Raw genomic sequence first — 22,297 nt, 5'->3', positions numbered from 1 at the left:
CCATAGGTGATGTTACAACCATTCGTAAAATGGGCAATTGACTTTGTGGGACCAATTCAGCCACTAGGAAAGAAGACGGGTGCACGGTACATCATTACCGTGACTGAGTATTTGACCAGATGGGTGTAGGCACAGCCTGTGAAGGATTGCATAGGCACGACAATAGAAAAATTTATTTTTGAGTATGTCCTGATGAGATTCGGGTGTCCAAAGATATTGATGAGTGATCGCAGTACACACTTTCTTAAAGAAACAATCAGCACATTGACAGAAGAATTTTAGGTGTATCATCAGAAAAGTACGCCTTATCATCCACAGGCTAATAGGATGATTGAAGCATTCATTAAGATACTAGACAGTGCACTAATGAAGGTTTGCAATGCTCAGAGAAATGACTGGGATGTGCGCGTACCCGCGATGCTATGGGCCTACAAAACAAATTGCAAGAAGTTGACTGGACAAAAGTCGTTCAGACTCACGTATGGCATAGAAGTTGTGATGCCAATGGAATACATTGTACATAGTCTGCACATAGTGGCACTCATAGGAATGGTGGATCACGGAGCCCTAGAAGAGAGGCTCATGTAGCTAGTGGAGCTTGAGGAGGACCAATTTCTAGCTGGATTTCATCAACAAGTTCAAAAGGAGCACGAAAAGGCATGGCACGATCGGCACATAAAATTGCGCACCTTCAAGCTCAATGATATGGTCTTGTTATATGACAACCAATTTGATAAATTTCCAGGGAAATTTAGGATGCACTGGCTGGGGTCGTATGTCATCAAGGACATTACTGATGGTGGAGCAGTTCAACTGGTCAAATTGAATGGAGAACCCTTCCTAGGGAAGGTGAATGGCAGCCGATTGAAGCAATACACCGATGATCGAGCTAGGTGACTATATGAGGGAAGCACAGTCTCAACGCTCCAGGCACCTAAAAGGAAGAGCAGGACTATAAACTACATTGCCCAGGTCGGAGAGCTACATGATTGGGGGACTGCGCAGAATGAAGAAATGTCACAAATCCCGCAGAAGCACATAGGGAGTTGCACTACGAAAGGAAAAACTGCGCAGGAGAGTTAGAAAGTGACCGTTAAAGTCACTATTCATGATTTGAGGATGAGAAAACGGTCAAATGGAGCAGGGGGGGCGACACTTAAGCCGGAATTTATGGACTAGATCTTTGAAAATTTGTCACTAATCTAGCATTAATGAACCGATTGTGGGGGGAATGGTCAGATTTGAATTTGAAAATGCCTATAAATTACAAAGGGTGGCCTAGCAAAAAACACTTGGCATTTTGAGAATTGAGGTGTTGAGCTCTCAGGCACACATTAACCATGAAAACTTTGAAGTTTTTATAGGAAGTTAAATATTTGAGACGTTTCGAAAGGAGACACAGGAGTTGTTGCATAGCATCATGTTGACGCTCGCAGAAGCTATGAGCGCTGAAGCAGTGACAGCCGAGGGAGTTGTTTGAGAGGTAGCTATGGAAGCAGAGGGAGTTGCTCCAAAATTTGTGTCTGCGAAAGTACTGGCAGAAGTGCCTAAATCCCCCAGGACACCTAGGCAAAGGCCTACGCTGACCCAGGAGGGTCCAAAACCAAAGAAGGTCAAGTAAAAAATGCATTCGCCGATGCGTGCATCACCTAGGAAGCACCCACAGTCGGGAAAACCCACCTCGCATGAAAAGGCCAAAATGGTTGACCTAGAGCCGAAAGAAGAGGCTGAAGAAATCCCCATGGATGATGAGCATATTACAGTGGAAACGGAGGATGTTGAAATTGAGGGGTCGAACCCCATCCCTAAGCTTACTAAATACATTATTCCACGCAAGGGCAAGACAAAGGTGCCCAAAGATATTGATGAGAGTAAGGTCACCCTGCACACACCCCTCCTGCTGGACCAAACTGTCTTTCATGGACCGCGCTTGGGGTGTCTCCCCCTTTTGAAGTTGGAGGACTAGGACTTAGCTGACACGGAGCGCTTCCTCACTTAGCGACAGACCAACTTATGCACAGTGTCTTCCACAAAAATACTGGAGTGACCACTTTCGAGCCAAGGAAGTGGCTGAAAGGCGTCGATGAGGCAGGCCTCCTAAACTAGCTATGGGTTTTGCATTACAACCACACACCTATCACAATAGTAGTGATCAAGCAGCTAATGTGCTTGGTGCACTATGGGTCTCTATGGCTAGAGGAGCCAATACCCATCACTAACATTCTGATCCATAGGATCACATGACTACTGTACATAGGAGAAAATCTGTCCATGGCATTTGGCGGAAAGGCTGGTGAGCATGCGCTTGGTGAGGCGATGAAGGAAAAATTCAAGCTAGTAAAGAATCCGCTCGACTATGCCATTTCGAGTATCTTTGACCCCGTGGTCAAAGTGGCGATACAAATCTTGGTAGGGAAGGTCATGCGGAAGTGTCACGCAGATGAAGTGTTAGCACCAGTGATATCTTTGGCGGCCCAGTCCACAGAGGGAGTTAAATTTAACTGGGCGCGCTACCTCTACAGTGAGTTCCTCGCGAACTGCCACAAGGCATAAGATCATAGTAAGACTTTCCACTATGCATGGCTATTTCTATCCATAGTGTTGGTTGCGTGGGAACTACCTGAAGATAGCCAGTTTCCTCCCGTTGTGCCGGACCTACCAAAGGCAGCGAAGTTTGCTTCGTTGTAGGCAATGAAGGATCCTCAACAGATAAAGGACAACAATATTGTTATCGAGAAAACTAGTGTCCATTCAGAGCTACTAGTCCCACTAAGATGGGTAGCTATCTTAGAAACAAACAATTTAAAGTCACTTGTGTTTTCCTTTATGAGAGATAGATGAGAGAGAAGCAAAGAGTACCAACCTCGGTCTTTCACTTGTCTCCTTGCTTGTTTCCTCCCTCCTTTGACAGAGCTTCACCACTCCTTCCTCACTTGTCCCACTTCAAAGAACACCTGTAGAGTCAAAGCAGCATAATACCATCAAAGCATAGAGATCTATAACCATAAACAATATAGGATCAGATGTATATTAACCATACAAATGCATACACAAATACAAGATTCAGAGATATATGAGTATATGGAGGAAAACTCAAATAGCCTTATTGATAGAAGTAGTAGAAGAGAGGATTACAACCAAGCTGTCTGATACAATGCCATCCTCCCAACATGAAAGCCCTCTTCACCTCATGAAAAAGCTAGATCACCCAACAATGCAATGTTTCACAGAGAAACCAACAGCACTTCCTTACAAAATACAAAATTCCAGCCTCTAGATCTCTAGGATGAGGGATCCATATATAGATATTTGCAAGGGGGTGAGTCAGCTTCTGGGATTTTGATTAGTGTCATTTCACTGATAGTTCTTGGTTCCACTTGGAGATTTCAAGATCTCTTACTCATCCCTGGGCGAATTCAAAGAGGTAAGTGTCATATGAGCAGTTTCTAGAAGATTCTCTTGGTTTCCACCTAGCAAACTGCCTTTGCCATTTGTCTGCTCTCGCTCATCGCACCCTACAGAAGGGATTTTCAGTATGCATCGTACCCTCAGCATGGAGCAATCTGTATGGTCTAGTTTTGACCAGTTCTGAGTAGTTTTTCAGGGAGACTTCTGGGAAATGATGTAGTCAATTAACCTTGATCCTTTAGGGTATGAAACAACACTTTTAGGGGTTTAGAAGCCCTTGTTTTATGGACATATGTGATTGGGGTTGCAGTGCCCAAATATGTCTATAACAGTTGCCCCCTAAAGCATGAAGTCATAAATCTTCTGATGTCGGGTGAAATGCTTTACCATGAGGATCCGAGGTTTTTCGAACTGGAAGGTGACCTGTAATAAGATACAATACAATACATTATCTTCATAATATTTTCATGATCTAGCTGAGGTGGGCATTCCCATGCTCAGCATTATAAATTCATTTTCATGTCCATAGGACAAACAACCGTCTGTGTGGCAGACTGATGATTCTGGTAGACTCATCATCCCTTAGCTTGGATGATCATCTGTGCTTCTATGATGTACATTTGATGTCTTTATTTTCCTCAATATATCATAGCTTGGATGGATGAAACTACATCTGAAGTCTTCGAACTCATTCAATATTCGCCCGGAGTACAAGTCGATCCATGTGAAAAGATGTTCTGGTGTCGAACATGGAAAGACATCGCCTGATTACCAGCCAATGATGTAAGTTGTTAACAGGCATGAGAGGAATCACCGATAATGATAATGACCCTCAAGGTATTGCAGTACAATTCACGTGATGTGAATACATGAGTCGATGTCGAACACCACGAAAAATCTTTCGGTCGAAGGCCATTGATGTAAACCTATTGCCGAAAGTGAGAAACTTTCCATTGAGTCATGAAAGCTTCAAAGTACTGAAAGGATTGTTCCTAAGTCGACTTCTTGGATAATGAGCTGATGTTGACAAGAAGTGACCCGTCATAGGAGGGCCTTAATGAATCCCACATCTACGACATGGAACGGAGCAAATGATTTTGTGGAGGTGAAAACGATCTGATGATACAAGGTTCAGGGTGGCGATCATGAAAAAATGGAGTGTGAAGGTATTGTAGTGGATGAGGCGTTAGCTGGGTTGGTGAATTCTCTGAGCGACTTCTCTTGAACATATCAGCGACACTAAAAATGGATCGGTAGCGTTAACCCCAAAAATGGATGGTACAGAGGACCAATGGTGATATGACCAGTGAATGGAATAACCCAACCCGACTCAATCATGGTGATGGAGTGAAAGTGTCATGTTCAAGAGCGACCTGCTACCAATGAAGTTCTTCAAGTTTTCTTCCCAATTTTTCCCCAGTCATTGCTGACCAGTACCTCTTTATTTTTGTCAAGCTTGAGGAGGATAACATATGCTTGTTCTATAATTTGCCCTTCGGGCAAACCTGTCGCTATGTTTTAGCGAGCCTAACGATAGTGAAACTCGCTCTTGTCTGTAATGGACAAGTTTTTCGCTATTGTTTTAACGAGTTTAACGACAAAGATAACTCGGTCCTTTTCAGTTTTAGAGAGTCTGAAAAGAGACGGAAAGGAAACTCCAGTAATCCTTTTTTGTAGTATAATCCCTTAAGTCCGAAAAAGTATAAAATAATACGAAAGGGATGACTTTTTCGATCACTTTAACAAGCCGAAAAATACAAGCGCTCGATCTTTTTGTGTAATGATCCCTCGGGTCCAAAAAGATTAAAATATAGAGGAGGGATGGAACTTCCAATCACTTTAACGAGCTAGAGAGGCAAATTTCTCGACAATCTTTTCATATTTTACAAATCTAAAAAGAGCTTAAAGGAGACTTGTTTTTAAGGAATGAGTGATATTTTTGGGTAGCAGCTAGTTCCAGGTAAGGTTTGGAACTTTTCAATCACGGCAATGTAAAGAAGGTGGCTAATAGAATCACTCGTCGTAGTTGTTTCTCAAAAGGGTAAACAATCAAGTGGAGGCGTATGATCGGCTAAAAGTGGAGGTGATGGTAAGAACACGACCAAGGCTTGAAAGCTGATAGCAATGCAATCACAAAGGTTATTTGCTGAGAGGTGGGTTCATTTTTTAATGAGCTTGAACTCTGGGGGAACATATGCTCATTGCTAGGTTTATTTTTTAACGAGCTTGAACTTCGCGTAAACCTTCTCATGCTAGTTGTATAATAAGGATGTCTCTCATTAGTAGGTTCATTTTTTAGGGAGCTTGCCCCATGCGCAACTTTGCTCCGGAGCCTTTTGTATGCAAGCTAGGAACGACCAACCTATGAGGTTAAAGGGTTGAGAGGCTGCAAATTAAGAAAATAAGCCTACAAACTAAGAAAATAAAAGGTCGATTTTCACTTGCAAGCAAAAGGTTTGCATGCCCCCAGGTATAAAGAGAAGTAGAGTTTCCAGGTTACCATATGGAATTTCTTGCATTAAAGCAAGGTTGTTTCGTCCGCATTTGCAGACAAAACACTTCCTTGGCTCTCTCCATTGAAATAGACAAAGGTGAATGGTACAAGCTTCCACTCACATAACCTTTGATGAGGGAATCTTATTCCAGTCTAATCCCATTTTCCTAAACAGATGGGTGTTTCAAACTAGTCATATATCCTACGCGGAAACCTACCTTATATCTGGGGCTTTCCTACCGAAGTAGACTAGGGCACATGCCCCCTGGGTTTAGTCACATTCACCGAATTACTCGCGCTCATCAGGTGGACAGACTCGAGGTTGATGAGACATTCCTTATGCAAAAAGACCAGTTAGGGATGGCATTTGACTAGTAGTCGTGTTTGAACTGGGGAATGAAAGCTGGTCTACGAGCTAGACCATTCTGTCTTCATACAGGAAACACATCACTCGAAAGAGTGAGGAAACAATAGCTCCCATGCTATAAATGTAGTCACGCCCAAGGAGTAGATTGTAATCTAATGGCCCTTGGACTACCATCACGTTCAGATAAATGGTTTTCCTTCTCAAAGTTATAGGAAAATTTGGAAGGATCCCTAATGGTCGACTGGTTCCTTTGTTGAAGCCTGACAGATTTCGAATCTCAGGCAGAAGCAATGGCGAACCAAGCGCTTTCCAAGCAGTTGAGGAAAGTGTTAGCCTCCTGTTGCAACAGGGTTTCATTTTTCATGATTGACATTTTTACATGCCAAATATGTCATACTTTGCAAGCTGCAGTGTTCCATATTTCCACAAGATACCATGAAGTGTGCTAGTTAAAATGACACTGTTGTATTCCAATTTTGATGAGTTGTTTCAGTTTTGAAGAGTTTTCATTTAAGGGAGGTCCAAACAGTCTAATCTTGGCCTCCCTAGGTTTCAATTTCCTGTTTTAGAATATAGAGAATGATATCTGTCCAAACAGTTTAATCTTGGCAGATTTGTTGATAGGTAGAGAACCAAAGGGACCCAACTACTTAATCTAGGCCCTGGCAGAAATAAGTGTAGATTTAGAGAGGAAACATTCAAAAGAAAAATTGTAAAGCTGGGTCTGCAAGTCTACGTGCACCCAAATCAGAAAAGAAGAAAAAATGTTAGGTGAGTAGGCTGGGTAGGTAGTTTTTTGAGGTTGCAGAATAATTTAGATCAATTTTGTGTCACAAAGTGTATATCTTTCCAGATCACAGTTGCAGGAAGTTTTTCATTCAGAGGAGCTCAAAGCTGGACATCACTAACTCCCCCTTCCTCTTATTCCCCAAGTCACTTACTAATTTCCCCAAAGAGGTCAAGATCTGCTTGATTCCTCTTAGTTCCATCATTCTCCATATCAGATTGCCTTGGTGAAGATCTGCTTTACTCAAGGATTTCATTTCTTTACAAGTTCTTTTCCCCAAAATAGCCTAAGGTCACTCACCTTAGCGCTTTCTGGTCACCTCCATATTAACTACTAACAGTATTATATAACTCCCTATCAGTTTTCCCCTTCCCCTACTAAAACTATGTATATAAAACCCCCTTATGTAAATATCCCCTCCCTGGCAATATAGCCATATGTTTTTCCAAGTCCGGGAAACAATGGTCCACCTAGGGCTATTTTTAGCCCATCAGAGTCATAGCCGGAGTTAGATGACACCTGGTCATGCTAAAAACCTCTCCCCTAGCCCTAAAAACCCTCAAAAACCCTCTTTTCCGCCCCCTTACCTTAAATTTTGGGCATAAATCGTTAAACCCGTGGGCAAAAAAACCATGTTTTACCCCTTATTCCTAAGTCCCAACTATAAATATATTAACTCGCCCATTTTAAACCCCATAACCCACTTTCCCTAAGTCTAAAACCCCCGCCGCGCTATATTTAAATCGGAATATTCCCGCAGATATCCCCGCCCACTAACCCGCCGTCGCCCCGTCCTTCCCGCCAGCCGTCCGATCGTCCTGCGCCCAGATCAACGACTGGCGGGCCTTCCCGTCTCCCAACGCGCCCGAAGGATAGCGTCCGGGAGATGGGCGGTATTCCCGCCGTACTCCCACCACGCGTCACCTCCTGGGCTGGGCGGAGCCCCCTCTGACAAAACCGCTCATGCCCAAAGGCGGTGCGCCCAGAATCCATTTACCGCCCTCTCCCCTGTGACGTAAGCCCCACGTCACCTGCCGCGTTACCCCCCTGCCCAGTCACCATGACACGTCATCCGCCTGCGTGGCCTCCTGCCACTGTACCGCCGAGTCACCCTGCCACCGTGTCCCTTATCGTACTGCCACGTCACTGACCGTACATGATGACATCATCCGCCACGTCATCTACCGTACCATGGAGCCGTCATGCTAATGGCATGATGACATCATCAGCACTTTTTGGCGCGAAAGCGCAAAATCGCAGCTTCGAAGACCCGGAATCAGTTTTTGAGGCAGTTTTTGAAGCGTGATTTGCGCCTAGCTGGATAAATTTGGCCGAAATGGGGAATGTTTAGGGAATCTTTTCATCACACAGCCCCCAGGAAGCCCATAAGGCACCGAAGGACCCATTTCTCTTCGCGAAGCTTGCCGAAAAGAGCAGAAGACAGTTCTAGAAGAAACAGAGGCCGAACAATGGCCATTAATTTGTGATTAGACCCACAGCAAAGGAGAAAAGCGACCCATTTCATTTGTCAAAGAGTATCAGAGGAACGAGAAGCAGCAAAGTGTACCAGTTAAAATTGTTTAATGGAAAAATTCAGTTCCCAAAGCAGGTTAACATTGAATGGCCGCCAACAAAGTCAAATCAGGCGGCGAAAGCCCATCCCAGCTCTCAAATCACAGTTGAGGCATTTAAGGCCACCGAACTACAATGGTGCAGAGACCCATGCACAGTTATTGCAGAGACAACTGCACCAAGCCACCGAGGACAACACATTTACTCAGTCCCCATACGGCGGCCCTCAACGCAGCTCAAGATATTTTATGCATTTATTTCTGGATAGGATTAGGTTAAAGTAATCATCTTTCTTTCAGACCTGTTTAGGTCAAACTGTAAATAAACAAATTTTGAAGAGTTTTTCCTATATATACCACCCTCTGTATTGTTTTAAGGGTTGGTCAATTGATAATTCTCACTAGAGACTCGCACTGTATACTGAGTTATTTTCTTTAATCAAAGATTGTTGAAAGCTTGGAGAAGATACTGTCTGATGTGTGATTAATGATTTCTAGAGACTGAAAGATGGAATTCCTGTGCTACATCTTGAAACAATAAGTGCATCTTATCTCTGTTTATTGTTTACCATTATCTAAGTAGCAGAAAGAAAGATTAGCTTAGAACTTGTTTAAATACACTATATGCTCAATTTCTGTTATTTCTGTATGTTTTTCGTTTGAATGAATTGGTAATGAATATGAATTCCTTCTGGCTCATATTTACCCTAATTCACCTGTGTTTGCCAATTATCTAGGGATTCTTTACTGCCCCTAGGTAGAGCTCTGTTACCTCCACCTGTTAAGCTGATTGAGAGATTCTTAACTGCCTCTCATTACTTAGCATTCTTTCCATCATTAATACCTGAAAAATTGTTTCAAGCGCAATTACCTTGCTCCATATATCTCTCTTGTGACGAAGAAAACGCACCAGCAGTCATCCTCCTCGACTCCATGCCCAATGGTTTGAAACTCATCAGACTATGCTTTGCCTCTCTACTTGAAAACATCAAACTTCCCACCAAAATCAAAACAAAAACCCCTCAAACCCAATACCTAGCCTAACATCATTTTCAGCAAATCTAAATCAGAAAGAGAGAGCCCTCTCTGATTGCAGGTGGGCTAGAACCTGTAGTCCAAAGTTGGTCTGTGGTTACCTCAGCCGTATCCCTTTTTACAACCTGAGGGACAACCTGAGTGATAACATAATTGCGACTCCACTGGGGACTTTCCTCAGTTAATTTCACGAAGAAGGTTGTAAAATCCACTAGAAAAATCAATTTTCTAATGGCTGTATATCCCTTAAAACTACAGATGAAACCTGAATGTCAGCCAGGAAGCCTTTGAAACTGTTTTTGTTTTACATTAACAGAAGTAAATAAAAGCTGCTTCAGTCAATCTTCATGCTAGTTTTAAGCTATACACAGCCATTCCAAAATCTGATCAATCCCTGTTACTTACAAAAATATTCCCAGAAAAATACCCAAAAAACAGATTCGGAAGCTGGCTCCTAAGAAGAATCCACGATATACAATATCAAATCCGGACCCTAATCCTCCAGTTGTTTTTGAAAACCCTACCCTAACCCCGAAGATCCTTAGGAAGCAAGAAAGACAAGAGGATGTCGCTGATAAAACTCCTGAAATAGCTTACCCAAGCTGTGTTCCAACTCCTGTTAAAGTTTTATTCCGTTCAACTCCTACTTCCCCTGGTTCATCATCCACATCTCATAGCACTCATTCCACACCTCCATTCACTGCACATACTACAACTACCACTACTGCTGCTCCTGTTATCCCAGTTATCCTTGTTATCCCTGTTGTTTCATTTATCCCCGTTGTTCCACATATTCCTGCCAATATGGCTAATAGATATGCACCCCTGCAATTACCTGCTAATGTCGGGGCTTTACCTCAAGATTACCAATCGAAGATCACATATTTTGATTCCACTGGTCCTTTCACATCCATTCAGCATACTAAAAAGATGCAAGACTATTTTGAAAACTACGAGATAGACGATGATAGCATGAGAATGAGAATTTTTGTTTAGAGCCTAACAGGTGATGTAAGAACTTGGTTCAGATCACTTGCTGCAAATTCTATAACCACTTCCGATGAGATTTACCAATCCTTTACCAACAGATGGGAGAAAAAGAAAGACCTCTTGCACATACTAGTCGAATATGATACAATTAAAAGAGGTCCTCAAGAGACTGTTTTGGAGTACTGTGCAAGATTCAATAATGTGTATAACGAAATACCACAGAACCTAAGGCCTCCACCTAATATGGCCTTGTATAAATTCCATGATGGTTTTGACCCTGATATGGCATACCAATTAAAAGAAAGAGCTCCTCAGACCCTTGCAGACATGCAAAACGTTGTCGTCAGCATAGAAGCCAACTTAATTGCCAAGAGAAACAGAGCTAGAATGGAAAGAAGAACCACCTTTAAGGAAGAACCCTCAGCCTTTGATAAAAAACTTGATGCTATTATCAACGGCCTGCAAAGACTGGGAGAAAGAGTAGAAAATGTCGAAAGGAAAGCATCATGGGAAGGACAATAGTCTAATACCATAAGGAACCCAAATTTTAGGAAAACGCAGAACACAAATGTTGGTAGGTTTAACCAAGACCATGATATAAGACCCCCTTTTTAAGATAATTATGTTGAAGGATCTACTTCCAGTGAACCCGTAGAGGACACTCACATGAACTTGATGGATCTAAAGGGTGAGCACCAAACTTTCCTGTCCCAAGAAGACCAAAACGAACTCGATTACAACCAGTTTCAGACTAAGTCTGGCGAGTCTTTTGATTTTAAACAAGGTTACGATACTGCTGTGTATGAAGTACACAAACAATACAAGCTGAGAACTAGGACGATTGACATTTCCGAACCTAGCAAAACAAAGGATGGCAAACAACCCAACAAGATTAAAGGCAAGGCTATCATAACAGAACCAGCTGATATACCTGTCCCAAATATGCATCAAGCGACTGTAGAAGACATAACAGACCTGTAGCCTTCCAAAGATCAGCCTTTGCCACCTTCTTCCTCGAAAGAAAGCTCGAACAGTGTTCCAAAAAACTTTCCTGAAATTAAAAAACCGCAAGCAATCAGTCCTCATAACGTTGATAAATAAGAGCAAATCGCGGATAATTCAAATGAAACTGAAAAAACTGCCATTATCAACACCAAGACTCCATTGAAAAGCCATTTAATTTAGAGGCAGAAATAGTTAAGTTGAAGATATCCATTCCCCTCTCAGAACTTGCTAAACACGATGTATATAGGCAGCAAATTCAAAGATCACTTCAAATGCCAGAGGTTAAGGACGATGTAAATGTTTTAGATGACACCCCAGAGCTGCTGTTTGGCCCAGAAGTTAATGGAAAGGCAACACACGGACCTATTCCACCCTTTTATGTCCGTTTTCATATACATGACAAAGTTTTGCACAATGCTATGTTTGACTCAGGGGCATCGCACAATCTTATGCCCAAAGCAGTTATGGAAAAATTGAATCTTGATGTTACAAGACCTTACAAAGATTTGTACTCATTTGACTCAAGTCAAGTGAAATGTCTAGGCCTCATCAAAGACTTGTGTGTCTCCTTAGTCCAATATCCAAATAAGACCATCCTCATGGATGTAGTGGTTGCTGACATTCCACCAAAATACGGTATGCTCCTATCAAGATCATGGGGAGCAAAGCTCCAAGGATCCCTTCAATTAGACCTTTCATATGCCACCATTTCAGTCTTTGGGCAACCAAAAAGACTGTATAGAGAAACGCTCATGAAATATGTGGTAAGTAGTGAGAGAAAGCCTGAAAATTTTCCCATTTACTCAATCCACTCTGATATGGATTCCTTTATTTTGTTTAACGATGATACAAATTCTCCAATTGAAAATGAGCCTTCGCTCTAGAGCAACAAGCACCCATCAATGAAGAATCAGTTGCACACTCTGATGAAACTGTCACAACAGCTAATGCAACCAGCATGTTAGAAGAACATCCCCAAATAGAAATTGCAAATCTGCCCAATCCTAACTTAGCTGAAGCTCTTAGTACAAACCACAAGCAAGAAATCACATGGTATTTAGAGTTTGACGGCTCTGTTAACAAGTTAGGTGCAGGGGCAGGTGTCTGGATTCACAATACGCATAACAACCATGCAGAAGGCCATGCCTACAGACTAAATTTCAAATGCACAAACAACATGGCAGAGTATGAGGCTCTGCTTTTAGGCCTTAATCTGCTCAAAGCTCTAGGAGCTGCAAAGGTGTCTATTTTAGGAGACTCTGATTTGATCATACAACAAATGAAAGGTAATTTTGTTACCAACAACAATAGAATGAGAGCCTATAGGACTACTGCAACTAATATCCTCCAGGCATTCACTGAATTCAAGCTTGACAAGATTTCCAGAAATCACAACATTCATGCACACAGTCTAGCCACCTTTGCTAGTACATGCAAGCTTCCTTTTGACCCAAACCATCACTTCACAGCTGAAATAAAACATAGGCCCGCTGTCCCAAACAACGTTAAAGATTGGCAAGTATTTGAAAATGATGCCCAGATTAATAATTTTCTTACCCTTGAGCATGAGTTCTCAAATATTAACATCGACATGGATGCTATGAACAACTCCCAACACCAAACAACTAAAAATCAGCAAGATATAATAGCTGCAACAGCAAAACAAATCCTAAACCCAACTATTTTTGACAAAGAAAACATAGAACAGCTGAAACAAATACACTTGGAAGAAGTAGACAAAACAGAGGCAGAGATCATTGACTTAAAGGATAATTTTCTGCCTGCTGGCCTAACCCCACTAGAAGATATGTTTGATGCTAATGATGTTCCCAAAAAGCCAAAATCGCAACCCATAAAAACTGATATAGAAGAACACAACATTGGGACAGCGGAGAATCCAAAAATGATCAAACTGTCCAAAAATCTGCCACTAGATCAAAAGCCCAAGTACATTGACTTATTCAAAGAATTCCAAGATGTATTTGCTTGGAGCTATGAGGATTTGAAATCCTATGACACCTCGGTGATCCAACACACAATCCCCTTAAAACCAAACCAGAAACCCTTCAAGCAGAAACTTAGAAGAATCAACCCTATACTTCTTCCCCCGATTGAGAAGGAAGTAAAGAGGATGTTTGAAGCAGGCATAATAGCACCTATCAGATTTTCTGAGTGGTTGTCCAATCTCGTTCCTACAAGAAAAAAGACAGGTGAGATTATACTTTGTGTAGATCTCAGAAATTTAAATCAAGTCTCCCTAAAAGACCACTATCCTTTGCCCAAAATGGACCACATCTTGCAGAGAGTAGTGGGAGCATCCAGAATCTCTTTACTAGATGGCTTTTTAGGTTTCAACAAAATACTTGTTCACCCGGACGACCAAGACAAAATAGCTTTTACTACACCCTGGGGAACATTTAAGTATGTGAAGATGCCATTCGGTCTTAAAAACGCTGGTGCCACCTTTCAAAGAGCAATGGATATCGCTTTTGCCAAAGAAATACATGACCTCCTAGTTGTCTACCTTGATGACTTAACCCCATTTTCCAAATCTGATGAAGAACACCTCAAGCATCTCAGGCAAATATTCATGACATGTAGGAAATATGGCATTTCCTTGATTCCCAAGAAGTCCCTGTTTGGCCTCGAAGAAGGCAAGTTACTTGGCCATATCATATCAAAAGATGGGATCAGAATTGACCCTGAAAGAATCCAAGCCATCCTCCAAATCCCATATCCAAGAAACATAAAAGAGCTACAAGCATTCCTTGGGAAAATCAACTTCTTGAGAAGATTTATTCCAAATCTGGCTGAATTGATAAGACTGTTAAGCAACATGCTAAAGAAGGATGCCAAGCTAAGATGGTCTCTTGAAACCAAGCAAGCATTTGAAAGTATCAAGTCTGCCTTAACCCAAACCCCTGTCCTAACCAGCCCATAGTTTGACAAAGATTTTATCATATTTTCATTTGCATCAGATCACACAATAGCCGTTGTCCTGTCGCAAAAGGATGAACAGGGAGCTGAAAAACCAATCGCATTTTTCAGCCGAGCTCTAAGAGATTCCCCTTTGAAGTACCCAATAATGGAAAAGCAGGCCTATGCACTTGTCAAGGCCATCAAGGATTTCAGAGTGTACATCTTATATTCACACGTGATTGCCTATGTCCCACACGCTGCTGTAAAAGACATATTGACCCAAGAAGGATTAGAAGGCAAAAGAGGCAAATGGATTGCGAACATCCTTGAATATGACATAGAAATAAAACCAACCAAGCTAATAAAGGGACAAGGTTTAGCTAAACTGATGTCCGAAACAAATTTTCAAGCCTTAGACATTAACCAGCTAGACAATTAACCGGAGCTGGCGACTCCACAGATCAGTGAAATCTTTTTACAATCTCCATGGTACGCTGATATATCCTTTGTATTGTTGAACCTGTGTGCTCCGCTAGGATTGTCCAGGACCAAGAAAAGATTTTTGAAAATGAAGGCTTTGAAGTTTTGTGTTATAAATGGTGCATTATTTTGGAGAAATCATGAAGGTATATTGCTTAATTGTTTAACCAGAATGAAACTAACAATGTCATGAAAGAATTCCATGCAGGTGATTGTGGAGGACATCTCTATTGGAAGTCCACTGCTAATAAAATTCTAAGGGCTGGTTTCTATTGGCCCTCTCTTTTTGCAGATGTAAAGAAGTTTGCCATGTCATGTCACAAATGCCAAATTTTTGAGGGCAAGAGAAAGTTATTGCCCCTGCCCCTTAAACGCATCTCAACCGAACAACCTTTTCAACAATGGGGTCTTGACTTCATTCGAGAAATCCATCCCTCTTCCTCAGGCTAGCACAAATGGATCCTAACAGCCACTGACTATTTCACTAAGTGGGTTGAAGCCATTCCCTGTAGACAAGCCAATGATACCATCATTATCCAATTCCTTGAGTGCAATATCCTTTCCAGATTTGGCTGCCCTGAGAAAATCATCACTGACAATGCCGCTGCCTTTAAGTCCAAAAAAATGACCAATTTATGCCACAGATTTCATATTACCTTGGGCCACTCTACAGCCTATTACCCTCAAGGTAATGGCTTGGCCGAATCATCTAACAAAAGCCTCATCAACATCATAAAGAAGGTGCTAGAAGAAAACAAGAAGAACTGGCACAAAAAACTGGTGAATTCCCTATGGGCAGACAGACTCTCGAGCAAAAGATCCATTGGGATGAGCCCTTATGAGCTAGTATATGGCATGGACGCCAGATTTCCTTCATCCCTGGGCATTCCTACTATCAAACTGTTACAAGAAATTTAGGCTGAACCAAATGACATTCAAAGAAGGATTAATCAGACCATTCATCTTCAGCAAACCAGAGACCAAGTTTATGACATAGCTCAAATTCTGCAAGAAAATCTAAAAAAGATGTTTGACAATAGAGCTAAGGCTGAGGATTTCAATGTTGGTGATAAAGTTCTAAGATGGGACTCAAGAAGGGAAGACAAGGGCAAACATGCCAAGTTTGATTTTTTATGGAGAGGTCCATTGGTTATTTCTGTTGTTCAGGGAAATAACACATATTTTCTCAAATCTATAGAGGATAGTTCTGCTGAAGAAGGCCCTGTCAATGGCCGTATGCTGAAACATTACCATGATCCCTTTTAAAGGACACAATGCAGTTTTGTATATATCTTTGTACAGTCTTATTTGTATATATCAGCAATTTGTTTTCTTTTTCGTATAAGCAGGGTGATTGTTTAAGAAGCAGCAGTAAATTTGTGAAGGCACAGCCGATGCAAGTATTCCTGTTTAAAAGGCTCTGTCTCTACACCAATTTCAACAAAACAACAAGAGGAAAAATGCCACATTACAAGCAATTCATGGTAGAAAAGAACTGTTTGCAGTCAAAGACATGCTCCAGCAGCATTGAACATAATCATCAAGCACGCAGAAGAAAGCAGGCGGTGTTGTACAGTTCACAATAGCCAGTTAAGGAGAGAATGGTTTAAATTTCAAAGTTTCATATTTTTAACAGCTAGAACAAAGAAGCGTTTCCAGTCTACAGAAGCAGTTGAAAAACAAGGCAGTCTGACCTGCTGTTCTTAGCTTTTCACAAGGAAAAGCCATCCCCAAGTGGAGCCATTGTTAGCCTCCTGTTGCAACAGCGTTTCATTTTTCATGATTGACATTTTTACATGCCAAATATGTCATACTTTGCAAGCTGCAGTGTTCCATATTTCCACAAGATACCATGAAGTGTGCTAGTTAAAATGACACTGCTGTATTCCAATTTGGATGAGTTGTTTCAGTTTTGAAGAGTTTTCATTTAAGGGAGGTCCAAACAGTCTAATCTTGGCCTCCCTAGGTTTCAATTTCCTGTTTTAGAATATAGAGAATGATATCTGTCCAAACAGTTTAATCTTGGCAGATTTGTAGATAGGTAGAGAATCAAAGGGACCCAACTACTTAATCTGGGCCCTGGCAGAAATAAGTGTAGATTTAGATAGGAAACATTCAAAATAAAAATTGTAAAGCTGGGTCTGCAAGTCTACGTGCACCCAAATCAGAAAAGAAGAAAAAATGTTAGGTGAGTAGGCTGGGTAGGTAGTTTTTTGAGGTTGCAGAATAATTTATGATCAATTTTGTGTCACAAAGTGTATATCTTTCCAGATCACAGTTGCAGGCAGTTTTTCATTCAGAGGAGCTCAAAGCTAGACATCACTAACTCCCCCTTCCTCTTATTCCCCAAGTCACTTACTAATTTCCCCAAAGAGGTCAAGATCTGCTTGATTCCTCTTAGTTCCATCATTCTCCATATCAGATTGCCTTGGTGAAGATCTGCTTCACTCAAGGATTTCATTTCTTTACAAGTTCTTTTCCCCAAAATAGCCTAAGGTCACTCAACTTAGCGCTTTCTAGTCACCTCCATATTAACTACTAATAGTATTATATAACTCCCTATCAGTTTTCCCCTTCCCCTACTAAAACTATGTATATAAAACCCCCTTATGTAAATATCCCCTCCCTGGCAATATAGCCATATTTTTTTCCAAGTCCGGGAAAAAATGGTCCACCTGGGGCTGTTTTTAGCCCATCCGAGTCATAGCAGGAGTTAGATGACACCTAGTCATGCTAACAACCTCTCCCCTAGCCCTAAAAACCCTCAAAAACCCTCTTTTCCGCCCCCTTACCTTAAGTTTTGGGCATAAATCGTTAAACCCGCGCGCAAAAAAAACCATGTTTTACCCCTTATTCCTAAGTCCCAACTGTAAATATATTAACCTGCCCATTTTAAACCCCATAACCCACTTTCCCTAAGTCTAAAACCTCCGCCGCGCTATATTTAAATCAGAATATTCCCACGGATATCCCCGCCCACTAACCCGCCGTCGCCCCATCCTTCCCGCCAGCCGTCCGATCGTCCTGCGCCCAGATCAATGGCTGGCGGGCCTTCCCGTCTCCCAACGTGCCCGAAGGATAGTGTCCGGGAGATGGGCGGTATTCCCGCCGTACTCCCGCCACGCGTTGGTGAGCCCCAGTATTGTAGCAATAATGCCACAACTCCTGGAGCTTCCTTCTCTAATTTTATCAACCTGGTAGTTCATAACAAACTTGGAAGCGACGGTGCTGTATGCACAAGTACTATCTCTTGTCGCAGCTGTCACTTGGTCAGCTGGCACAAGTCTGCTAGGGCTCAAGCCAACTTCTATATGCTCTCAAAAGAAGCTTTCTAAATGATGAACGAGGGCTATCTCAAAGGAAATTAACCTACTTTGCAAGAATGAACTGAAAAGCCAACCAAACATGGAAACCCTAGTAAACCCTAATCTGACTAGCCTAATCATTACAATGCAATAATGAGAATGCAACTTCTAACAATGATGCCATTATTTCTAGTGATATGAGATGCATGAATTTAAACTACTTCCATTGAGGAAAACATGTTTTATATTTTTGCTTAAGTGGTTGGAGTTATTATGATTGTGTTTTTGACTGGGTTTTGACTGTGCAGGGGGTGGTTCGAAGGGAAAGAAAGCTTGGGAAAGGTCAGGAGGGCTAGGAGAGGTTCCAGGGGATCCCTAACATCATTCCACAGAAGTCCACAATGTTCAGATGCTCGGCAACCGAGTTTACAGGCTTCTACAGGATGTCTGCAGGGGATCCTACAGAAAGCTTGGGATTTCTACAGGAAGTCTGCTAACTTCTACAGGATGTTCGACAGTTGGAGTTTTGGGTGATGGAGGAGTGGAGGAGTTGTATGGGTGGATAGGTAGGATGGACAGGGAGCTTGTGATGGCTCAGGGACAGAGATATGAGATGAGGAAAGAGTGGGTACAGTTGGTTGGTGGATAGAAGGGTGGAAGCAATGAAAAGCCAAAGAGATGGAGCTACGTGAACAGTAGAGGTGTTGGAAGGCAAACGAGCTGGACAGAGGTCGAGCAAGTGGCTTTAGGCGTGGTTGAGAAGAAGAAGAAGATACCAGAGTGATAGAACGCAGTGTAAAGGAAACAAATCTGCACAAAACAGAGAATTCATTCACCTATTCTAACTATGTTAATTAACCAACGAACAGCAATGTAAATTGTGGAGAAAAACCGTGCATGGTGTTGGAACGAAGAAGTAGTGCTCAAGATCAGAATGCATGGATGGATCTACAATTGAAATGACTGTGTTGCAGCTTGCATGAAAGTATAAGACTGCGTTTTTTTGATGGTTGGTACGGTCTACACCCCCAATCTCTAAACAGAGATGGCAGTGAGTGCACTGTCAACCTTTTCTTGGAGCTCTAATGAATACTAATCCTCCTACTCTAATCTAAGCAACTAAAAGCACTTTAACCATAAACTAATCCTACTCAATCACATAAAAGAAATTAAATCAGCAGACTGTGTTTTCCAAATGCATGTCAAAGCAAAGAAATAAAGTGCTGAACGGAAAGACAAGTAACAATACAAGGAAAAGGAGGTCTATTGCTCTCAGGTTGGGCCCTAACCTGAGAGCTGTAGCTCCCTTAAAAACTCAGAATTGGATCCAAATCTGCCTGCCTTTATTAAATAATCATGAGTCTAACATCATGCCAAAACTGGCTTACAAAAAGCAAAAACCAAGCTGTAGCTCGTACTCAGAAATTGCAACAGTAGTTCAAAGGTTCAAAAAAGCTCCTATCAAAGGCTACGGCCTTCATATTTATACATGATGAGGATCAAGCTGGCTTCCTCAATTAGTGGAGCTTGGCTGTCCAATTGAAAGTTAAACTGTTGTTCCTGTAGAATCCGTTGGCTGCCTTTAAGCTCTGTGGGGAGAGCTGTTGGAGCTCGGAGTTAGGGTGGAAATCACGAGGAAGGTCATCAAGACTGTGGACAACCTCCCTATGAACCCGCAATGCCACCTTGGCTGTCTCCTTGTCTCCATTTGCATGTTCTTTTGCTCCCTTTAATGCCAAAAAACCTGAAATCATCATGTATTAGCCACATAGATATAATGCTTTCCCTTCTTCCTACAAATAACACGAATATACTAAGAAATGAATGCATAAGTGATAAAATATGAAGGGTTGAGCAAGGTAAGTAGGCCAAATGAGCCCAAATTGTTACCAAAAATTGGAGCTCATCATCACCCCCCAGCTAAAATATTTTCTCATCCTTGAGCAATTTTGCTCCAGCTCCTTGTCCTTGGCTGAGAACTAGGCTCCGGAATACTCTCTTTCTTTCCTACTCTTGGTGGCTCTGCCTGTTCTGCCCTTGCTGGCGATGAGGGTGCCGCTCCTTTCCCCTTCTCTGTTTCCTTGACCTTGAGCCGGGCTTTTGAAACCGATTGATCCAACCTCCTTTTCCAAGTAGTTGTTTTTGGGCTCCCCCTCTCGTAGGTGACCGATATCTTTGAGGGGGACCTCTCACCGGGTGAAGTAGGGGCATCCCCTGTAGTGGTTTGGTTGCTGGATGGAGGCTGTGGCTTGCCCGTCTTTATCCTGACACTTCTTCGAGCTTCAAAGTATAGAGGGGTCTCCCTCTTTCTTTTCTCTTTTGGCTTAGGTGGCGTGCTGAGGGTGGCCAGCACAGCTACTGCCTCCCTTGCTAGAATGTCCGCCTTCTTCTCCTTGGGTTTCACTTTTTCAGGGCTTCTTGTAGAAGACCCTATTTTAGTCAATTTCTGGCTTCCTGTAGAAGACCCTTTCTCTATTTTCGGGCTTCCTGTAGAAGACCCTTTTTCTGTTTTCGGGCTTCCTGTAGAAGCCTGTTGCTGCTTTCCTGTAGACACAGGTGTCACCACCTTGGCTTGCTTTGCTGCATGGGTTTTGCTTTTTGGTTTGGTTGCGAGTGCTGATGAGGTACTTTTGCTGATGTGGACCTTCTCAGCTTTGTCCGTTCTACTCTGCAACCTTTTCTCTCTTGCTGACAAGATGGGTGTGTCACCTTTTTCTTTGTCATCCTTTTTCTCATGCTTCTTCTTTTGCTCTTTCTTCTGCACTGTGGTCGGGGTCTTCTGGCCTGTTTCTTTCTTCCTTATCCCATGGCAAACCCATTGGAAGTTCAGTAATTCGACTGATATATTGTGGGGTGAGCTTGAGGCTTAGGCCCGTGAAATTCACGGTGGCCAATGTTTTGGATTTCGGCCTCAAAGCTTGTAAAAATTCTTCTGCCACTTCGTCGTCATAACCCTGCAATTTGTCACAGAAGGATATCCATTGCACCCGTGTGAAGAGCTCCACCACCTCCTGGTTTTCTCTTAACTTTGTTGAATCAGTGGGTTCTCGTCTAATAAACCCACCCGGCATGATAAAAATTGTTGCTTTAACTAGAGGTGGCAAATGCGGAAGAAATTTGGTCTACTGAGACAGAGCGTAGAATTATGCTTCTGTCATGCACATAACCCACGAAACTTCTCTCTGAGGACCTTAACACAGCCTAATTACACTGACATCCTGTAGAACGATAGTTTATGCATGGCAGACAACAATTGCAACCATTTCCTACGACCAGATTGTAGACGACAATTCTGCCACCTTTAAAAACCAATTGCATGGAGAGTTCAGGGTTACCTTTTTAATCTGCCACCTTTTTACGTGAGGAACCCGCCTTCCTGTAGAAACAGCTTTCCTGTAGGAGCAGCGCGTGATTTCTGGGAAAGACTGCAGTCGGTCTGCACTCTCGGTGTTGCTTCACAGGCGTTCTGATGGCCAAAGGCTCGGAGTTTCGAACTGCAGAGGGATCCGGATGTTCACTTGAGTTTCAAATGGTGAATGATAAATTCATGCGGGCAATCTAGCCGATTAGATTTGAATCGGCGGAATCCATGGCACGGGGGTGAGATGTCCCCGCCGGACCGTTGGATGACGTCGTTCCATCATTTGTCTGCGAGTTCACTTACTGCCGCATCATCCCCCAGCAGATCCGTCGCCGTCTCTTCTGCTAAATACGTTTTTCCCGACGGGGATTGCTCTCACGTGTGTGCTGCCCATTCCTTTTATCACAGCTGCCACCCAAACATCCAACTGGACCATTAACCAGTCGACGTGGCCAGTCAACTGGCCATACAGCCGCTCAACCCATTCACTTCACACTTTGCAAACAATTCAAAGTAAAATTCATGCAATCTGATAGAAGAAAGGGTCGAGACACTTACTTGCGTGGCTGCAACAC

The sequence above is a fragment of the Pinus tabuliformis genome, chromosome 1_2, assembly GCF_031772625.1.
Source record: "Pinus tabuliformis cultivar Carrire ecotype Pingquan chromosome 1_2, CPIR1, whole genome shotgun sequence".
NCBI lineage: Eukaryota > Viridiplantae > Streptophyta > Pinopsida > Pinales > Pinaceae > Pinus > Pinus tabuliformis.
This window is presented reverse-complemented; position numbering follows the sequence as displayed.